Below are 18,943 nucleotides of genomic sequence, written 5' to 3' on the forward strand. Positions count from 1 at the left end.
CCACTATGATCCAGAGACTTTTAATAATTGGAGATATTTTGTGATAAAACTAGCAACAAACGGATGTTATCGATTGTTGAAACTATAAAAAAAAAAATGTATTGAGCTATATACCGTACCCGCTCAGTGGCGTATCCAGGGGGCGGGGGTTCCGGGTTATGGACCCCACTTTTTTTTGAAGGATCAGTGCATTTGAATGGGGACATGTAGTTGGAACCCCCTCTCCTTTTGTCAAGGGTTAGGACCCGCCTTTTTGAAACGGCTGGATCCGCCCCTGCCGATTTCATAACATCTATTTTTAGCATAATGAATATTATGATGTTCTTATTTTTAGTTCAGGTCTTGATAAAAAAAATAATACACATTCAGTACAAAAAGAAGTGTTTCAATAAAAGTTTTCGTGTTTTTCTAGGCAGAAAAGATTTTGGAATGACATTATCGGTTTTAAAGATCTCAAATGATTTTCTTACTGGACAGTGGTCACTTCACTGGATATTTCACTGTTTCATGTCTTGAAATTAATGTAGGTTCAATTCATAACAATGCACAAAACCGGTTCCACTACTTTTGCAAGGCGAAAAGGAAAGTCGAATCGTGAAGCCAGTAAGCAATATTTTTTTAATCTGAGCATGCAAATTGAGGATTACGTTATATATTTTACATTAAATATATTTGCAGAATAAACACATTGGTAATGAGAGTCCCAGACAATATATTAGTTGACTGTGTTCCCACTAATTCCACGTGTTTTAAGTAGTAGTTTACTCGTAGTAGCCCACAATGCATTGTAGTTCATTGAGTCGATTGGTCAGTTTTTCAAGGCCATATTGGCCTTGTGTTTTGGAAATTACTATGCAAATTTATTCTGACGTCAGAAAATCTAGAGTTCTCGACCTGATAAACTCTTGCATTAAATTTACTCACTATATTATTTCGCTCTTTTTATTGGATATAAACTTTTCCTTTGTTGTTAATTGTTTATTTATACTATTGCAAAGTGTTTTCTTTACATTTTTGAATTTGATATTACGTTGAAATTTCTTTAAGAGAGTTACAGTCAATACTTGGGAAACTTCATTTTGTGTCCACCTGTGTACGACCCGGTAGATTATTTGTCAGTCGTTTGTTGAACTGGCTTCGTAGTGCTTTCCCTTCAAATGTCGTGGGCAGTGGACATAAGATATATAGAAAGATTCCGGTAGAGGTACAGAAAGACTTATTGTGGTGGCATAGGTTTCTGTCGAGCTATAATGGTATCTCGATGATGTCTCTTGAAGATTGGTCGTCTCCAGATGAGATTTTTTATATATCTTTATTTCTCAACAAACCAAATTACAATGGTATAGAGATACACACAATAATTACATAGTGTATATGTACAGACATACAAAAATTATACGAAAGCAAGAGGAGGTACATATCATATATTACGATATACATATTAAACTAAATGATAAGATAAGATAAGATAATTTTATTAACCAATCATGGTGCCCAAAATTTGAGCTATACAATCAAATGAATGAATTACAAAATAAAGCACAGAAAATGATTAGAATGATTAAAGTACATTTAGACAACAAAAAATAAAAACAACACATGAATACACATTTACACTAATTAACCTGATATAAACCAAGTTATTAACAAAACATAGTTGTTATGGGTGCCACTGTGACCTGGAGAAATGACATAATTCTTTATGGTACTAGGTCTATGGGAGACAACTCCTGATCAATTTTATTTCCTATAATTATATATCTATCTATATTTTTCTTCTATTTATTTCTTTTTTTGTTTTTGTTTTTTTAAACAACAATATTTTCTATAATTTTCTTTCGTTCTTCAAAAAGGGAGTGCAATAAATTAGATAAGTTTGAAGTTACAAACAAATCTTCAGATGAAAGAATCCAAACAAATTTCATTTCATCAGATAATCTTGAAAAATTTTTGAATTTTGAATTTAAATTAGATAGATGTTGAGATCGAGTATCTTTTAGAACAGGACATTTTAAAAGAAAATGTAGTTCGTCTTCAACTGCGTTCTTACATAGCTTACACTTTCTGTCTTCAGCTTTAATCCCAAAATACCTCCCTCTTTCGATTTCAAGATCATGACAGCTAGTTCTAAATCTTGTGATTATTTGCCTGTCTTTTTTTGAATTCATTTTTAAATATGGTTCAAACATAAAAATATTTTTAAATTTTCTGTAAGTTCTTAATTTATTGCCAGATTGTAAATTAGTACACTTCCCAGAATTGCTTTCTAAACTAGCTAACCAGCTTTCTTTAAATTTAATAGTTAAAGATGTTTTTACCTTTTTTAGAATATGGTTTTGTTTAAAGTTTGACTGGTTAACAAATAGATATTCTAAGTCTAGAAATTTAAATATATGTTTAATACTTCCTATCCAAGATTCCTGGTTATGTTTGACCATAGAATGAGACAGGTTTATGGCTTCCCTTATCAAGTACATGAATTACCCAGGAGAGCCTAAATGAATATTTACAATTCTTATATATTTGCACAAGTTATTAAGATCAGAAAGATTTTTACTATTCATCAGTTCATTAAATTTCAATGCATTTGGTTGATTTCTATATTTTTTTCTCAAAAACTGTTTACGATTATCATTGAATACAGAACACATAAAAATATAATGAAATTCATCTCCGATGTCACCAGAATTACAAAGTAAGCATTTTCTATTTTCTCTTGCAACGTTTTGCCATCTACCAGTCTCAATAGGAAATCTATGACTTCCTGTTCTCAATCTACATAATGTAATAATATTTCTATCATCTAAATGTTTAAAATAATATTCAAATTGACAGTTTTCTTTATACATACGGTAGTTTATAGCTTTTGGCGATTCTTGCACGTTAGTGTGCCATTTCTGTTTAAATTGATCAACAAGATTTTGTTTAACAATAGTATATAGCCATGTATCGTTTACAAAATATTGGGTATCCCACACAAATGATAAACCAGATTCATCAAGAATGGATTTAACATGTTTCAACCATGTAATATCATTTTTATATTTATACAATGAGTACTTGTATAGTATTGCAGGAAGTTTTTCTTGTTTTCCAGACAACAATTTAGTCCAGTAGTTAATTATATGGAGTTTTATATCAATCTCCAAAGGATATCTGCCCAATTCTCCGTATATCATGAAATTAGGTGTAGAATTTTTAACCTTAAGCAAAAGTTTGCAGAATTTCATATGAACCCTTTCTATAACCGAATTATTACCAAAACCCCAGACTTCACTCCCATAAATTAAAATAGGTTTAACAATCTTATCAAATAATTCAATTTGACATTCAATAGAAAGATTGTGCAATCTGCCTTTTTTGATAACGTCGTACATAGCACACATCGCTTTATTTGCTTGTGCTTTTTTAGCCTTTAAAAAACTTCCTGTTCTACTGAATAAGACACCTAGATAAGTAAACTCATTAACAATTTCTAGCACAATATCTTCATAATTAAACTTAACATTAATAGGTAGTCTACCTTTAGAAAAAATTACAATTTTACTTTTTTGTACATTCACTTTCAGTTTCCACAATTTACAGTATTCAGATAAAGTATCCAGTTGCTTTTGTAAGTCAACCTGAGACTCTGATAACAAGACTGTATCGTCTGCATATAATATAATAAAAAGTTTAAGATAACAATCTAGTTCAGTTTCTAACTCATCTGATAGAGATTTCAAACCATCTATGTTCTTTTCTATTAGAAAATCTTCTAGATCATTTACATATAAAGAAAAAAGTATAGGAGATAAATTTTCCCCTTGCCTAACACCAACATTACATGGGAAAAATTCAGAATATTCATTACTATAAAAAATTCTAGATTTTATGTTACTGTACATATTTGTAATAGTATTAAACATTTTACCATTCACAGAGTATTTAAGTAATTTTGACCAAAGTCCTGCATGATGAGATTTTTTCAAGCAATGCTTGTTTAGAAGGGTTTGGAGCTATTACTTCAAATCAGTATTTTCATGCTGTTTTTCCTTCTGATATCACAAAAGATCAATTACATATCAATTGTTTGGAGTTACTTGCTATTGTAGTTGCGGTTAAAATTTTGGTGAAAACATTTTGCGGGAAAAAAATTCTGATCTTTTGTGATAATGAGGCGTCTGTTCAGGTCATCAATTCAGGTTCATCTAAGGATGCTTTTATGCAAACTTGTTTGAGAGAGCTTTGTTTTATTCAAGCAAGTTTTCAGTTTGAAGTTCGACCCAGACACATTTTAGGTGTAGAAAATAGACTTGCTGACTATTTGTCTCGATGGCATTGTAGTCATAAATACAGAGAGTTATTTAAGTCAGCTATTTCAGTAGATAGATATGAAGAGGTACCAGTTCTCATGTCAGATTTTTCATTTTTAAATAATTGGTAATTTATTTTACAGAGTTAGAGGTTGTGCGGTTTCAATGTAAAGATTCTGCTAAACATGCTTTTGCGGAGAGTACTTATAAAAATAAGAAAACTCAGTTAGAATCATATTTTATGTTTTGTATATATTTTGAACTTATGCCTGTTCCTGCGACAGTTCATGTTTTGACACTATATGCACAGTTTCTAAGTAGAAGTTTTAAATCTGTTGACTCTATAAAGAATTATCTTAGTTCAGTAAGATATCTGCATTTATTGTTAGATTTAGAATATCCACAGTTTGAAGCTTTTCATTTGAGATTAGTATTAAGAGGTTTATGTAGAATTAAGGCACATTGTCAAAAACAGGCCTTGCCAATTACTCCTCACATTTTACTTCAAATTTATAGGAAGCTGGATATAAATAGTGCATATGATGCTACTATATGGTGTTTATTTTTACATGCCTTTTTTCTAATGTTTAGAAAATCTAATTTGGTGCCAGACTCCATTTCTACTTTTGATCATAATAAGCAGCTTTGTAGGGATAGTATTATTTTCGATTGTAAGCGTAAGCTATTATTAATAAGTGTTAACTGGTCGAAAACCATTCAGTTTGGTGAGAGAGAATTATTGATACCTTTAGTCTCGATACCAGATTCTCCATTGTGTCCCGTTCAAGCTTTTTTGAATATGAAGTCTTTAGTTTGTACTTCTGATAAGAGTCCAGCTTATTGTTTTATAAAACATAAATTATGTGTACCTGTCACGTATAGACAATTTCAGACAATATTGAGACAGTTAATTACTGAGATTGGTTTAGATGCTTGTTCATATTCTACACATAGTTTTAGGCGAGGGGGGGCTAGCTGGACTTTTGCAGCAGAAGTACCTACTGAATTAATTCAATTGTACGGAGATTGGAAAAGCGATGCTTATAAAAGATATTTAAAATTTTCATTAGATGATAAGATTTCAGTAGCAGAAAAGATGACGGCACATATTTCAGATGTTTTATTATAAATTTTTACAGGGAATTTCTTTGAAAAAAGGGCGACCATTGTGTCAGCGTCTATACCTAAATATGTTAGTGGAATAGATGGGTGTACAACTCAGGCCTTTCCTGGTGCCACTTTTGGTCGTCTTACTGAGTTAATTTCATCTGGGAAAGTAGATTTAATTTCATTAGATTTCGTTATAGTTCATGTTGGTACTAATAATATTTCTTCGTCTCAATCCGTAGATACTATTATATCATATTTCGGAGATTTAATTCACAAGTTAAAAAAGATGACATTTGCTAAGTTGATCTTTACTTCTATTCTTCCTAGACCAGTTGATCACATGAAAACTGGAGCTAAAGTTAATAAAGTTAATACTGAGTTAAAAAGATTGTGTAAAAGAAATAATTTATTATATTGTAATTTGTATAGGAGTTTCGTACTCGACAATATTCCAGATGCTTCCTTATTTGCTCCGAGAGATGGGCTTCATTTAAATTTTGCTGGTACAGAACTTTTCAGAAAAAATATAATCAATATTATTAAGCATCAGAGTATATAAGTTGTAATGTGTTACAACTGTGTTTTTTTTATTTACTTCATACATGTATATTGTTTACTGTAATTATTCTTTTTTCTCTTTTCAGAGAACTTGCATCCTGAATATGATGCTGGTTTTCTTCTAACTACTCAAGATCTACATATATTTTGAGTTGGTTTGCTGTTTTGTCCTTTCAATATCTATACACATTTTGAAAGGATGGAGCTTATTTGAAGTGAGAACAAAGAGTGATCATAGTATGTCTGGTTTTTATCATCATTATAACTGTTTTGATACTAGTTATTATTTTTATTATTTTTTTTTTGGCGGCCTTGCAGGCTTGGCGGATGTTTGCAAAAAAATTTGGTTATATATCTATGTTTATGTATTTTCATTTGTGTATTTAATTATTTATGATATATTGTATTTTGTAATATATTGAAAAAATATTTATATCAGGCAATACAAATTATACCTACTGACTTCCTTTTATTTCACCCACTTGATAATTGGTTTAATTTAAGATTTAAATTATTTAATTAGCAAAACAGTGAAATTTATATTTTACACCTCAGTAATCACACTGGTTCAAACTAGATTTTCATTAGTATAAACTCTTGCATTAAATTTACTCACTATATTATTTCGCTCTTTTTATTGGATATAAACTTTTCCTTTGTTGTTAATTGTTTATTTATACTATTGCAAAGTGTTTTCTTTACTTTTGAATTTGATATTACGTTGAAATTACCCACCCTCCCTCCCTTGTTAAATTTTTTTTTTCCGTTTATAAATTCATAGTGGCGGATGTTTGCCAAAAAATTTGGTTATATATCTATGTTTATGTATTTTCATTTGTGTATTTAATTATTTATGATATATTGTATTTTGTAATATATTGAAAAAATGTTTATATCAGGTAATACAAATTATACCTACTGACTTCCTTTTATTTCACCCACTTGATAATTTCAAAAAAATGTTTGAAGGAATTTTTTTATTTATGAAATTCAAATGAGAAAAATTGATATAATAATTTTAGATCCTAATTTGGACCAACTTGAAAACTGGGCCCATAATAAAAAAATCTAAGTACATGTTTGGATTCAGCATATCAAAGAACCCCAAGAATTCAATTTTTGTCAAAATCAAACTAAGTTTAATTTTGGACCCGTTGGACTTTTATGTAGACCAATTTGAAAACAGGACCAAAATTAAGAATCTACATACACAGTTAAATTTGGCATATCAAAGAACCCCATTTATTCAATTTTTGATGAAATCAAACAAAGTTTGATTTTGGACCCTAATTTGGACCAACTTGAAAACTGAGCCAATAATAAAAAATCTAAGTACATTTTTAGATTTAGCATATCGAAGAACCCTAAGGATTCAATTTTTGTCAAAATCAAACTAAGTTTAATTTTGGACCCTTTGGACTTTAATATAGACCAATTTGAAAACGGGACCAAAAATTAAGAATCTACATACACAGTTAGATTTGGCATATCAAAGAACCCCATTTATTCATTTTTTATGAAATCAAACAGTTTGATTTTGGACCCTAATTTTGACCAACTTGAAAACTGGGCCAATAATCAAAAATCTAAGTACATTTTTAGATTTAGCATATCAAAGAACCCTAAGGATTCAATTTTTGTCAAAATCAAACTAAGTTTAATTTTGGACCCTTTGGACTTTAATATAGACCAATTTGAAAACTGGACCAAAAATTAGGAATCTACATACACAGTTAGATTTGGCATATCAAAGAACCCCATTTATTCATTTTTTTATGAAATCAAACAAAGTTTGATTTTGGACCCTAATTTGGACCAGCTTGAAAACTGGGCCAATAATCAAAAATCTAAGTACATTTTTAGATTCAGCATATCAAAGAACCCCAAGGTTTCAATTTTTGTCAAAATCAAACTAAGTTTAATTTTGGACCCTTTGGACCTTAATGTAGACCAATTTGAAAACGAGACCAAAAATTGGGAATCTCCAAACACAGTTAGATTCGGCATATCAAAGAACCCCAATTATTCAATTTTTAATGAAATCAAACAAAGTACTTTTGGGCCCCTTATTCCTAAACTGTTAGGACCAAAACTCCCAAAAACAATACCAACCTTCCTTTTGTGGTCATAAACCTTGTGTTAAAATTTCATAGATTTCTATTCCCTTTTACTAAAGTTAGAGTGCGAAAACTAAAAGTATTCGGACGACGACGACGACGACAACGCAGACGACGACGCCAACGTGATAGCAATACACGACGAAAAATTTTCAAATTTTGCGGTCGTATAAAAACGAAACATCATTTCACTTTTTCACATTCATTCATCATTGAACAAAACAAATATTTTATTTTTAATATATCACGTAGCTAGTGCAATTTTATGACAAGTAAAGGCAAAGGATCAAACTAATCACTGGGAATAACATTCGACCCAATGAAATTGATAGCAAAGGGAAAGGATCTCATCAATGTAGGATACACAACTTGATTCAAATAGTGTCTTCCTCTACTCCCACCCCTTGTTACTTAATTTGAAAAAAATACTTATTAACCGGTATAGGCATATGTGTTAAAAAAAAATATTTTTGAATGCAAATGTATCATGCAGAACCATGTGTGTTGTTTCCTCAACAAAGATTGGTTGGTTGAATCATAACTGCTTTTAAAGGTCGTGGCAAATATTTAAAGCATATTCAGGATCAGGACATATTGACAATACATATAGATATACAATAAGTAAGTCTCGAATAGGGTTCAACCGGCATGAAGGGCTGAAAATTTGGACTGCCACTATGAGGGTTAGGGTAATTGACAGCAATTTAGACTTGCAAGAGGCCAGCTACCATCACCCAAAGAGTTGTAGCAAAGGTTGTAATGTGTAGAGAGTTATACTGCACATGTCTTAATACTGCACATGTCTTAAGATGAGGCATCGGAGTTTCAAACGTCTCCATACTGATTGGACATGGCAGCGAATTTATACATCACATACAATCAAACAGACGCCCAACATCGGCAGGGGTTTTCATGTCGGCCAAAAGGAGACCAAGAGTAACTATATTTCTATTCCCTGTATGGTAACCATATGGTGTCTTCTTTTTGTTATAACTTTGGACATATACCTGTAGGAAATATTGATGTGGACATCATTCTGAGGTATCAAACATATTGTCGTTTGTTTATGTGTTACATACTTGTTTTTCGCTCATTTTTTTACATAAATAAGGCCGTTATTTTTCTCGTTTGAATTGTTTTACATTGTCTTATCGGGCCTTTTATAGCTGACTATGCGGTATGGGCTTTGCTCATTGTTGAAGGCCGTACGGTGGCCTATAGTTGTTAATGTTTGTGTCATTTTGGTCTTTTGTGGATAGTTGTCTCATTGGCAATCATACCACATCTTCTTTTTTATATGTCCCCCTTGTTGTTTTAAAGATATCATGACCTTATTTGGACAAAAGGTAGATCTCATCATGATGTATTATCATATGAGGCTGAATATGATTTCATTGTCCCCTATGAGAGTTATATCCCCTTGAAACAATTTTTTTCATTTGCATTTTTGAACTACAAATCAGGATTACTTTAATTAACAAAGAACTTAACAGACTCATACGTCTTATAATATTTTTTTCAAAACATAGATAATATGGAACTTACCGAGAAAAGATCAGTGAAACAAATTCTTTCCTTTGCATTTTTTCTCAAAAAGTATAAGAGATAGAATCGATTTGAAAACGGCAGCATGTACAGGAATAGATTGCAATGTCAATAGATATAGGAAGATGTGGTGTGAGTGCCAATGAGACAACTCTCCGTCCAAATAACAATTTAAAAAGTAAACCATTAAAGGTTAAAGTATGGCCTTCAACACGGAGCCTTGGCTCACACCGAACAACAAGCTATAAAGGGCCCCAAAATTACTAGTGTAAAACCATTCAAACGGGAAAACCAACGGTCTAATCTATATAAACAAAACGAGAAACGAGAAACACGTATATATTACATAAACAAACGACAACTACTGTACATCAGATTCCTGACTTAGGACAGGTGCAAACATTTGCAGCGGGATTAAACGTTTTAATGGATCCAAACCTTCTCCCTTTTAATGAACATATACAATCATTTTGTTATTAACCCTTATAAGGTGTTATTTCCCTTGAAAAATTATACACAATTTTAGAAAAAATGTATTTCGAGAACCGGAAGTCGTAGAGACTTGGGACCTTCACCAATCGGTACGTCTAAACACTGCTAAGGACTCCTTAGTGCACTAAGGACTATACAATGCCACTAAGGACTAGAAGGAGTACTTTTATGTGTATTATTTTGACATATTATGTTAGAGATTTATATCTAATGCATAAATTTCAAATTTTATAGAAAAATAATCATAAATAAACAAGATATTCAACATTATTTAGGCACGTGCCCGTTTTTCTTTGGTATGCCGAAAATCAATGAACCGTTTGACACGTGCCAAATGAAATAACAACTGCTTAAACAATCATAATCTTTTTATTCTAGGTAATAAACAATTGTATCGAAAATACTTGTGCTTAATATTTATAATTAAATGTGTTGTTCTTATTAAAATTATTAAAAGAACATATAATTTTGTTTTTGTTTTACTTCTTTCCCGCCAAAGTTATTTGCCACAGATGCACGACTTTGATGTGCGCCAACTAAATGACTAATAAGTTAGAGTGTGGTCAGCTTGTTATGTAAGAGATACGAAGCCAAAATGGATAGATATATTGATAAGTGTTTTGTTTTTATTTTAATTTCGACCATGATGCGTGTATATACAAATGGTTTTACTAAAAAAATTACGATGGAACTGAGGGGAAAAAATCATGAGGCGTTCCTGGGGTTTATCAAAACCACTAGTTTTCAACCAGTTTGATATCTATTTACAAAGGCTTCATCATCAGAACGGTACTTATTTGTTTGTATATGTTCGATTTTTTTTCTTCTAAAAGTAAAAGAAGTTCAAAAAAAATATTTCCCGATTTTTAGCCAGATTAAGTTTCATTTTCAAACATATAAAAAAAGAAACAAATGTTTTTAAAATGTTTCACAGTTTTTAGTACAGTATTCACGAAATTTTTTCAGTATGTGTTAATTTAGAAAGATATAATTTTGACAGAGAAAGAGAATGCTTCGTATGAATGCCCCGAAAATATGCCTTTACCACATGATGTGTAAATAATATTTTTGGTAATACAATATAATCTGAATATTTAAACCTAAATACATCACGTGAAAAAATGAAAAAGACGACAGAAATATTTTCAATTATAATTTCTTTAAATCTACTTTTCTTAAAGAAGAACATGTATGTTAGAAGGAAATCCGATTTGTATTGTTTTTAACAAATTGTCTGCTTAACATATCGCATGAAATGACTATGTGGTATGTGCTTTACTCTCTGTTGAAGGCCCGAAATAATTTGCTCAAACGGGTCATGTATGAACTTAGTGTGGTTGCATGTAGTAAAAATGTATTATCTTATTGGTTTCGTTTTGTCCAGTAAAACATTTCTTAATGTCTTCATATATGAAAATTATTTTTGAACATTGCACTACAAGAAACAAACTCAAGTAAGTGTTCCAGCTCCACACCAGTCTATTGTTCAAACGCATGTCCATCGTCTCCTGTAATCACATTAAAGTACGCTTGCAAGAAATAATAACTTGACAGTATAGAGATACGGGTACAAAACACATTATAGATAATGTGTCCGACCACCTGAAAAATACAATTGGTTACAAGGACAAAGAACGCTACGAAATATTAGTCTATAGATTCAATTTTCGGTTCTACCGGACTTATCATAGCCCAAGATCAAGATGGGTTTAATGAAAAAGCAACAAACATCTCTGCCGGTTATCCAAACTTCAACACGTACTTTCAATTTTTTTTTATATAAATTGAAATAAAATATATAAAAAAATATATATTTCAGTCACTTATTAATATGAGCATCAAATAAAAATCCGACATTAGTTATATTTCTCTGGTGACAAATTTATTATTTACAAGAAATATACACTTTAGAAAATACTTTTTCATTCAGAATTGTTTTTTTTAATAAAATTTCAACAACAATTTATTTATTAGTTTCCAACTTTACCAAAAAGATTCTCGTGTTATCAGTTATGTAATTTGACACGTGTCAAACGGTTCATTGATTTTCGGCATATCAAAGAAAAGCAGGCACGTGTCTAAATAATGTTGAATATCTCGTTTATTTACAATTATTTTTCTATCAAATTTGAAATTTATGCATTAAATATCTATTTCTACCATAATATAAAAAGAAATTACATGTAACAGCTCCCCATCTAGTCCTTAGTGGCATGTTATCAGTCCTTAGTGCACTAAGGACTCCTTAGCAGTGTTTAGACGCACCCGACCTTTAATTCATGTGATTTTTAATATGCACCCAAGGTCAAAGGTCGCAGAGTGCAAAATAAAATTACGCTGCAATTTCAAGCTCACATATTAGGAACACGATAAGACTTTGCTGCATACATAAAGCGTATAAAATGTTCCTCTCGACGAGCTCTACATTTTTTTTTATAAGCCCAAAAATGTCCGACCGTCTGTTCAAAAGTTACAACGGGATGATTCTTAAAAGTATAGTTTCCGCGCTTCATACAAAATGTACTTCGGTCAACGCATAAATACACCCCAATAAATTTACAAAAAGAAGCATTCAATTCTTAAATAAAACTGGTCATTCAATGATAACACGTGGTCCCACAATAAAGTGCACAGGTGAATTAAATAAAAAAATTATAAAATACGTGTTTTCACGATCATAGCTAAAAAATGTAATTATAAGTATTGAATGCTTCTTTTTGTAACTTCATAGGGTTGTAAAAGCGTTGACCGTGTGCACATACAAAATGTACTTCGGTCAATGCTTTTCCACCCCAATGAAGTTTATACAAAAAGAAGCATTCAATTCATACCCAACTATATCAGTCCTATTCAGGACCGATAACTCTGTCGATAGATAATATCGGGTATACAATATAATAATTGTTAAAACCAGACCAATCGTAATATACGTCTCTGTTGGAATGAATACAATAACTCTTCTTTTTTTTTACACAATTTAAACTTTATATTGATTCATTGCCAGGATTCAGCTTTAAATATTGGATTAAACAATAAATAACATTTACATCATATTCAATGATCGAAATTCATTTAAATTAAAATTTGAATCAGAATATTTCTTTGATATAATTATAGAAACATATAAACATTTGAATGCCTTTTAAGCAAAAAATATGTTTTTAAAGAAAATTTCATAATATTAATATTTTCCTAAAGTTTATTATGAAACATACTTCTTCTGATTTGACACAGAAAGGAAAAGATATTTATTTGTACATTTATGAAAACTTTTGTATATTACAAAATTTAAACTCTGGTAATACATGTATACACACTGACAGGATGTTAGATGTCACCTGGTTGCTTTTGGTTTGCACATCTACCTGACAATATATATTATGATGTAACATTATAACCCAAGTTAGATTTCACCTGTTCGGTCAATGAATGAAATTTTAAAGGTAAAGAATATTTATCTATTATAATTGGACATTGTTTTATTTTTTCCTCTTAGGATGAAAACATTTTATTTTGTTCTAAAAGGAATGTATAAATATATTTCCAAAGAAAGATAAAATATAAAAAGAAAATTTGAAAAACACCTTTAAAAAAAGAAGAGATTTTTTTTTATTATAGATATTGTAAATTATTTTCTGGTAACAGTATCTCCTGGATGATAACTCTCAAAATAAATGTTCCAGTGTCACACTTAAAATATCTTTTTTATTTAGAAATTTTGAAATCAATGATATCGAAATATTACTAAAAGAAAATAACAGAAACATCAGAGGTTCTTTATGAAAAATTAAATATAATCTAGGAAAGTCCTACTATAGAAATCATTGATTTGATGCAACATCTCCATATGATACATCAGCCGCCATTTTGAAAAATATCGGAAAATTTCCTTTTTTAAATCGATGTTTGACCGAATTTGACCTGAAATTAAACTGTTTTAAGTATTATTCCCCGCAACCTATATGTTTGAATATACTTAATCGATTTGCAAAGTTTGTGTTTTATTTACAGAATTTCTTAAATAGTTGTAAAAGTAGACATGGGTATCGGTAATTTAGCATTGAGTCAACGGAGAAATGACGAGAAAAAGTGCATGTTTTACGATTCCGATTTGACCGAATGTAATCAAAAATTAAACTGTTAGGACCAACTTTGTTTGATAGAAATATGTTTGAATATCAAGGATTGATTTGCAAAAGTAAGACCAGATGCTCCGCAGGGCGTAGCTTTATACGACCGCAGAGGTTGAACCCTGAACGGTTGGGGCAAGTATGGACACAACATTCAAGCTGGATTCAGCTCTAAATTTGGATTGTGATTAAATAGTTGACACAGCATAGGTTTCTGACACAGAATGAATGCGTTCTAATGAAATTAAAATTTTTGTTTTCTCTTAGAGCAATTCACTATGCTGTTGAATATTATTCCTCTCAAAAAAATGTTTGAAGAAATTTTCTTTTTATTTATGAAATTTCAAATGAGAAAATTGAACCCAATTTTTTTAATCACATCCCCCTTTCCCTTATTCCAAAACTAATCTCAATTAAAATTTCTAATAGAGTTTGCAACAATTACTACTCATTTAAATACATAATAAAATATTAAGATGTAAAAAAAATGCTTGTTATCACTGAATGGTAAAGATTATTTTAATTTATCAGTTGGTAGTAAAAAGTGAATATACATTGTATATTGTATATATAACAAAGATTTAAGTTGATTCAGGACAAAGAAAGATAACTCCAAATAAAAAAAATTCTTACAATTAGATATTTCTTGCTTACTATTCTGGACAAAGAAAGATAACTCTAATTAAAAACAAAATTGCTATTTCACAATATTTTGCAATAAGATATTTCTTGCCATTGCGCAATACTGTGCAATTGAAAAGACTTGCTATTGCACAAAACTTAATATAATAATTTTAGATCCTGATTTGGACCAACTTGAAAACTGGGCCCAGAATCAAAAATCTAAGTACATGTTTGGATTCAGCATATCAAAGAACCCCAAGATTTCAATTTTTGTTAAAATCCAACTAAGTTTAATTTTGGACCCTTTGGACTTTAATGTAGACCAATTTGAAAACAAGACCAAAAATTAGGAATCTACATACACAGTTAGATTTGGCATATCAAAGAACCCCATTTATTCAATTTTTGATGAAATCAAACAAAGTTTAATTTTGGACCCCGATTTGGACCAACTTGAAAACTGGGCCGATAATCAAGAATCTAAGTACATTTTTAGATTCAGCATATCAAAGAACCCAACCGATTAATTTTTTGTCAATTTTAATTTTGGACCCTTTGGACCTTTATGTAGACCAATTTGAAAACGGGACCAAAAGTTAAAAATCTACATACACAGTTAGATTCGGCATATCAAAGAACCCCAATTATTCAATTTTGATGAAATCAAACAAAGTTTAATTTTGGACCCTTTCGGCCCCTTATTCCTAAACTGTTTGGACCAAAACTCCCAAAATCATTACCAACCTTCCTTTTATGGTCATAAACCTTGTGTTTAAATTTCATAGATTTCTATTTACTTATACTAAAGTTATGGTGCGAAAACCAAGAAAAATGCTTATTTGGGTCCCTTTTTGGCCCCTAATTCCTAAACTGTTGGGACCTAAACTCCCAAAATCAATACCAACCCATAAACATTGTGTATAAATTTCATTATTTTCTATTTACTTAAACTAAAGTTATAGTGCGAAAACCAAGAAAATGCTTATTTGGGCCCTTTTTGGCCCCTAATTCCTAAAATGTTGGGACCAAAACTCCCAAAATCAATACCAACCTTCCTTTTGTGGTCATAAACCTTGTGATAAAATTTTATAGATTTATATTCACTTTTACTTAAGTTAGAGTGCGAAAACTGAAAGTATTCGGACGACGACGACGACGACGCCAACGTGATAGCAATATATGACGATTTTTTTTTCAAAATTTGCGGTCGTATAAAAACGAATCAGGTTTATGAGAAAATTAAACTTTATTGAAGCATATGGGGCAATAAAATACAAAATGGCGGCTATAATACGTCACAAAAGTCACGTGATGTCTAACTTAGTTGGATATGCTTAAATAAATTTCATATGCATTACAGTTTGATTTGCGATAGTTTACCTGTCCACTAAAAGTGACTCAAGCTAGAATGTTTAAAGATATGTTACAAAACATTGTAAGATGATGTGTTTGTTTACTATATGCAGCAGAATCTTAACAGTTTTATTAGTAGATATCGAACTATTACTTATGATTTGTTAAATCTGCCATTATTGTGTTCAATTACACGATCATAAGATTATACACGATTAGTATCACATGTCGAACTAAACATTTTCATGATTTATGTGTATTTTTTCTCAATTCATGCACTAACTACAACTGTCAACACACGCATTAACTTCCACAAAAACCGATTGGCTCAAATGGTGCATTCCATTACCTTTTTAAAACTTAAATAAAATAATTAAAATTCATGCTATGAGGTAGGCATATGGTTATAACTTTAATGACTGAAAAATCAAAACAAAGTAACTAATTAAAAAATATTATGATATGTGATTAAAACTACAAATCAGGATTACTTTAATTAACAAAGAACTTAACAGACTCATACGTGTTATAAATATTTTTTTCAAAACATAGATAATATGGAACTTACCGAGAAAAGATCAGTGAAATGTACGGTAAAAAGACAAATTATTGATCCTCCGATATATAAAGCCGGATGCAAATATTAGAACATGCGTATGCACAACCATAAGAACTAAATATAGGTTAGCGTAACGCACCTAGACGACACTATTGGGGGGTAAAACATACACAATACACAAGCTATTTTCTATACCGTTTCAATAGTAGACAAGAAAGGAATTTCATCTATTATAAAAAAACATGGAAATTGATCCTCGATAATTATGCATCAGATTCATGAATAATCGCAATTAATATAGAATAATCTTGGTTTTGTTATAGTGTGACGCTTAACCTAAATGAGGGCCTGTGAAAAGGATTGTTAGGAAATACCTGATTCCCGGAAAACATAATGCTTTTTACATTGTATATTATATGGCTCATTACTTGATTAACCACGGTTGATGTCATAGAAAACATGACAACTCTGAACAACTACAATAATCAAGTGCATATAGGGAGGAAAAAGGACAATAAGACAATAAAGGGCAAAACAGATTTTTTTTAATGTTGTGCCTATCTTAAATACACAATTACTTAAGTTACCAACGCACTTATATGACAAAGATACAAAAAAAAAACTACGGCTCTCAAGAATCTGTGTCACTCACCTTGGTCTATGTGCTTATCCCGAGGTGCTTATTAAACAATGGACACAGATAAATTCATGACAAAATTGTGTTTTGGTGTGGAGATCTTACTTTACAGAACATTCTTGTTGCTACAATTATCTCTATCTATAATGAACTTGACCAAGCCTGAAATTACAGAGGAAAATGTTTTGTAAAAATTTACAAAAATTACGAAAATTGTTAAAATTTGACAGTCACTATAAAGTGCAATAACCTATGTACTATTTTTAGTCATAATGGCCATTTTGGTTGGTTTGCCGGGTCATCAGACACATTTTTAATACTAAATACCCCAATGATGATTGTGGCCAAGTTTAGTTAAATTTGGCCCAGTAGTTTTAGAGAAGAAGATTTTTTTTAAAGATTACTTAAAGTTTAGAAAAATGGTTAAAAATTGACTATAAAGGGCAATAACTCCTTAAGGGTCATTTGACAATTTTGGTCATGTTGACTTATTTGTAGAACTTACTTTGCTGAGAATTATTGCTGTTGACAGTTTATCTCTATTTATAAGAATATTCAAGATAATAACCAAAATCTGCAAAATTCCTTAAAATTACTACTTCGGGGGCAGCAACGCAACAATGGATTGTCCGATTTGTCTGAAAATTTCAGGGGAGATAGATCTTGGCCTGATAAACAATTTTATCCCATATCAGATTTGCTCTAAATGCTTTGGTTTCAGAGATATAAGCCAAAATCTACATTTTACCCCCTATGTACTATTTTTAGCCATGGTGGCCATTTTGGTTGGTTTGCCGGGTCATCAGACACATCTTTAATACTAAATACCCTGATGAGGATTGTGGCCAAGTTTGGTTAAATTTGGCCTAGTAGTTTTAGAGGAGAATTTCTTTTTTTAAAGATTACTAAAAGTTTAGAAAAATGGTTAAAAATTGACTATAAAGGGCAATAACTCCTTAAGGGGTCATTTGACAATTTTGGTCATGTTGACTTATTTGTAGATCTTACTTTACTGAACATTATTGCTGTTGATAGTTTTTCTTTATCTATAAGAATATTCAAGATAATAACCAAAAACTGCAAAATTCCTTAAAATTACTACGTCGGGGGCAGCAACGCAATAATGGATTGTCCGATTTGTCTGAAAATTTCAGGGCAGATAGATCTTGATCTGATAAACAATTTTACCCATGTCAGATTTGCTCTTTCTTTCTGCAGATTACGAACAGTATGGAAAACAACATCAATATCCAGGTCCACAAAAATCAAAATATATAATAGTGTGATAGGGATAATTTGTGTAAATTATGCATCTTCATTTGGAACTGTTTGAAAGGGGTATTCTTCATAAATATGATACTTTTGAACTTTCGTTAACAAACTGTTCGGTCATAAAATGTCATTTTATTGTTAAACTATTCATTGTTTTATCGAAATCATTTGATTTGCAATATGTGTCCGTCAAAGTAATTTCATTATGATGTAATGATTTTTCTTTGTAAAGCTTTTTGTATTATAAGTAA

At 30.8% G+C, this 18,943-nt stretch overlaps 1 protein-coding gene across 2 annotated transcripts in view; it reads right to left on the minus strand.

Moving 5' to 3' along the window:
* Window positions 1-16,945, minus strand: part of LOC134721368 (uncharacterized) — a 37,074-nt gene extending 20,129 nt beyond the window's left edge. Inside the window, exon 1 of one of the 2 annotated variants that reach the window (XM_063584323.1) lies at window positions 16,793-16,945. The gene's annotated coding sequence lies outside the window, so the exon portion shown is untranslated. Of the gene's footprint in view, window positions 1-9,625; window positions 9,646-16,792 lie in introns of those variants that run through there. The other variant, XM_063584324.1, reaches the window with a different exon arrangement.
* Window positions 16,946-18,943: the final 1,998 nt, after the last annotated feature.

Source organism: Mytilus trossulus, chromosome 6, assembly GCF_036588685.1.
Source record: "Mytilus trossulus isolate FHL-02 chromosome 6, PNRI_Mtr1.1.1.hap1, whole genome shotgun sequence".
NCBI lineage: Eukaryota > Metazoa > Mollusca > Bivalvia > Mytilida > Mytilidae > Mytilus > Mytilus trossulus.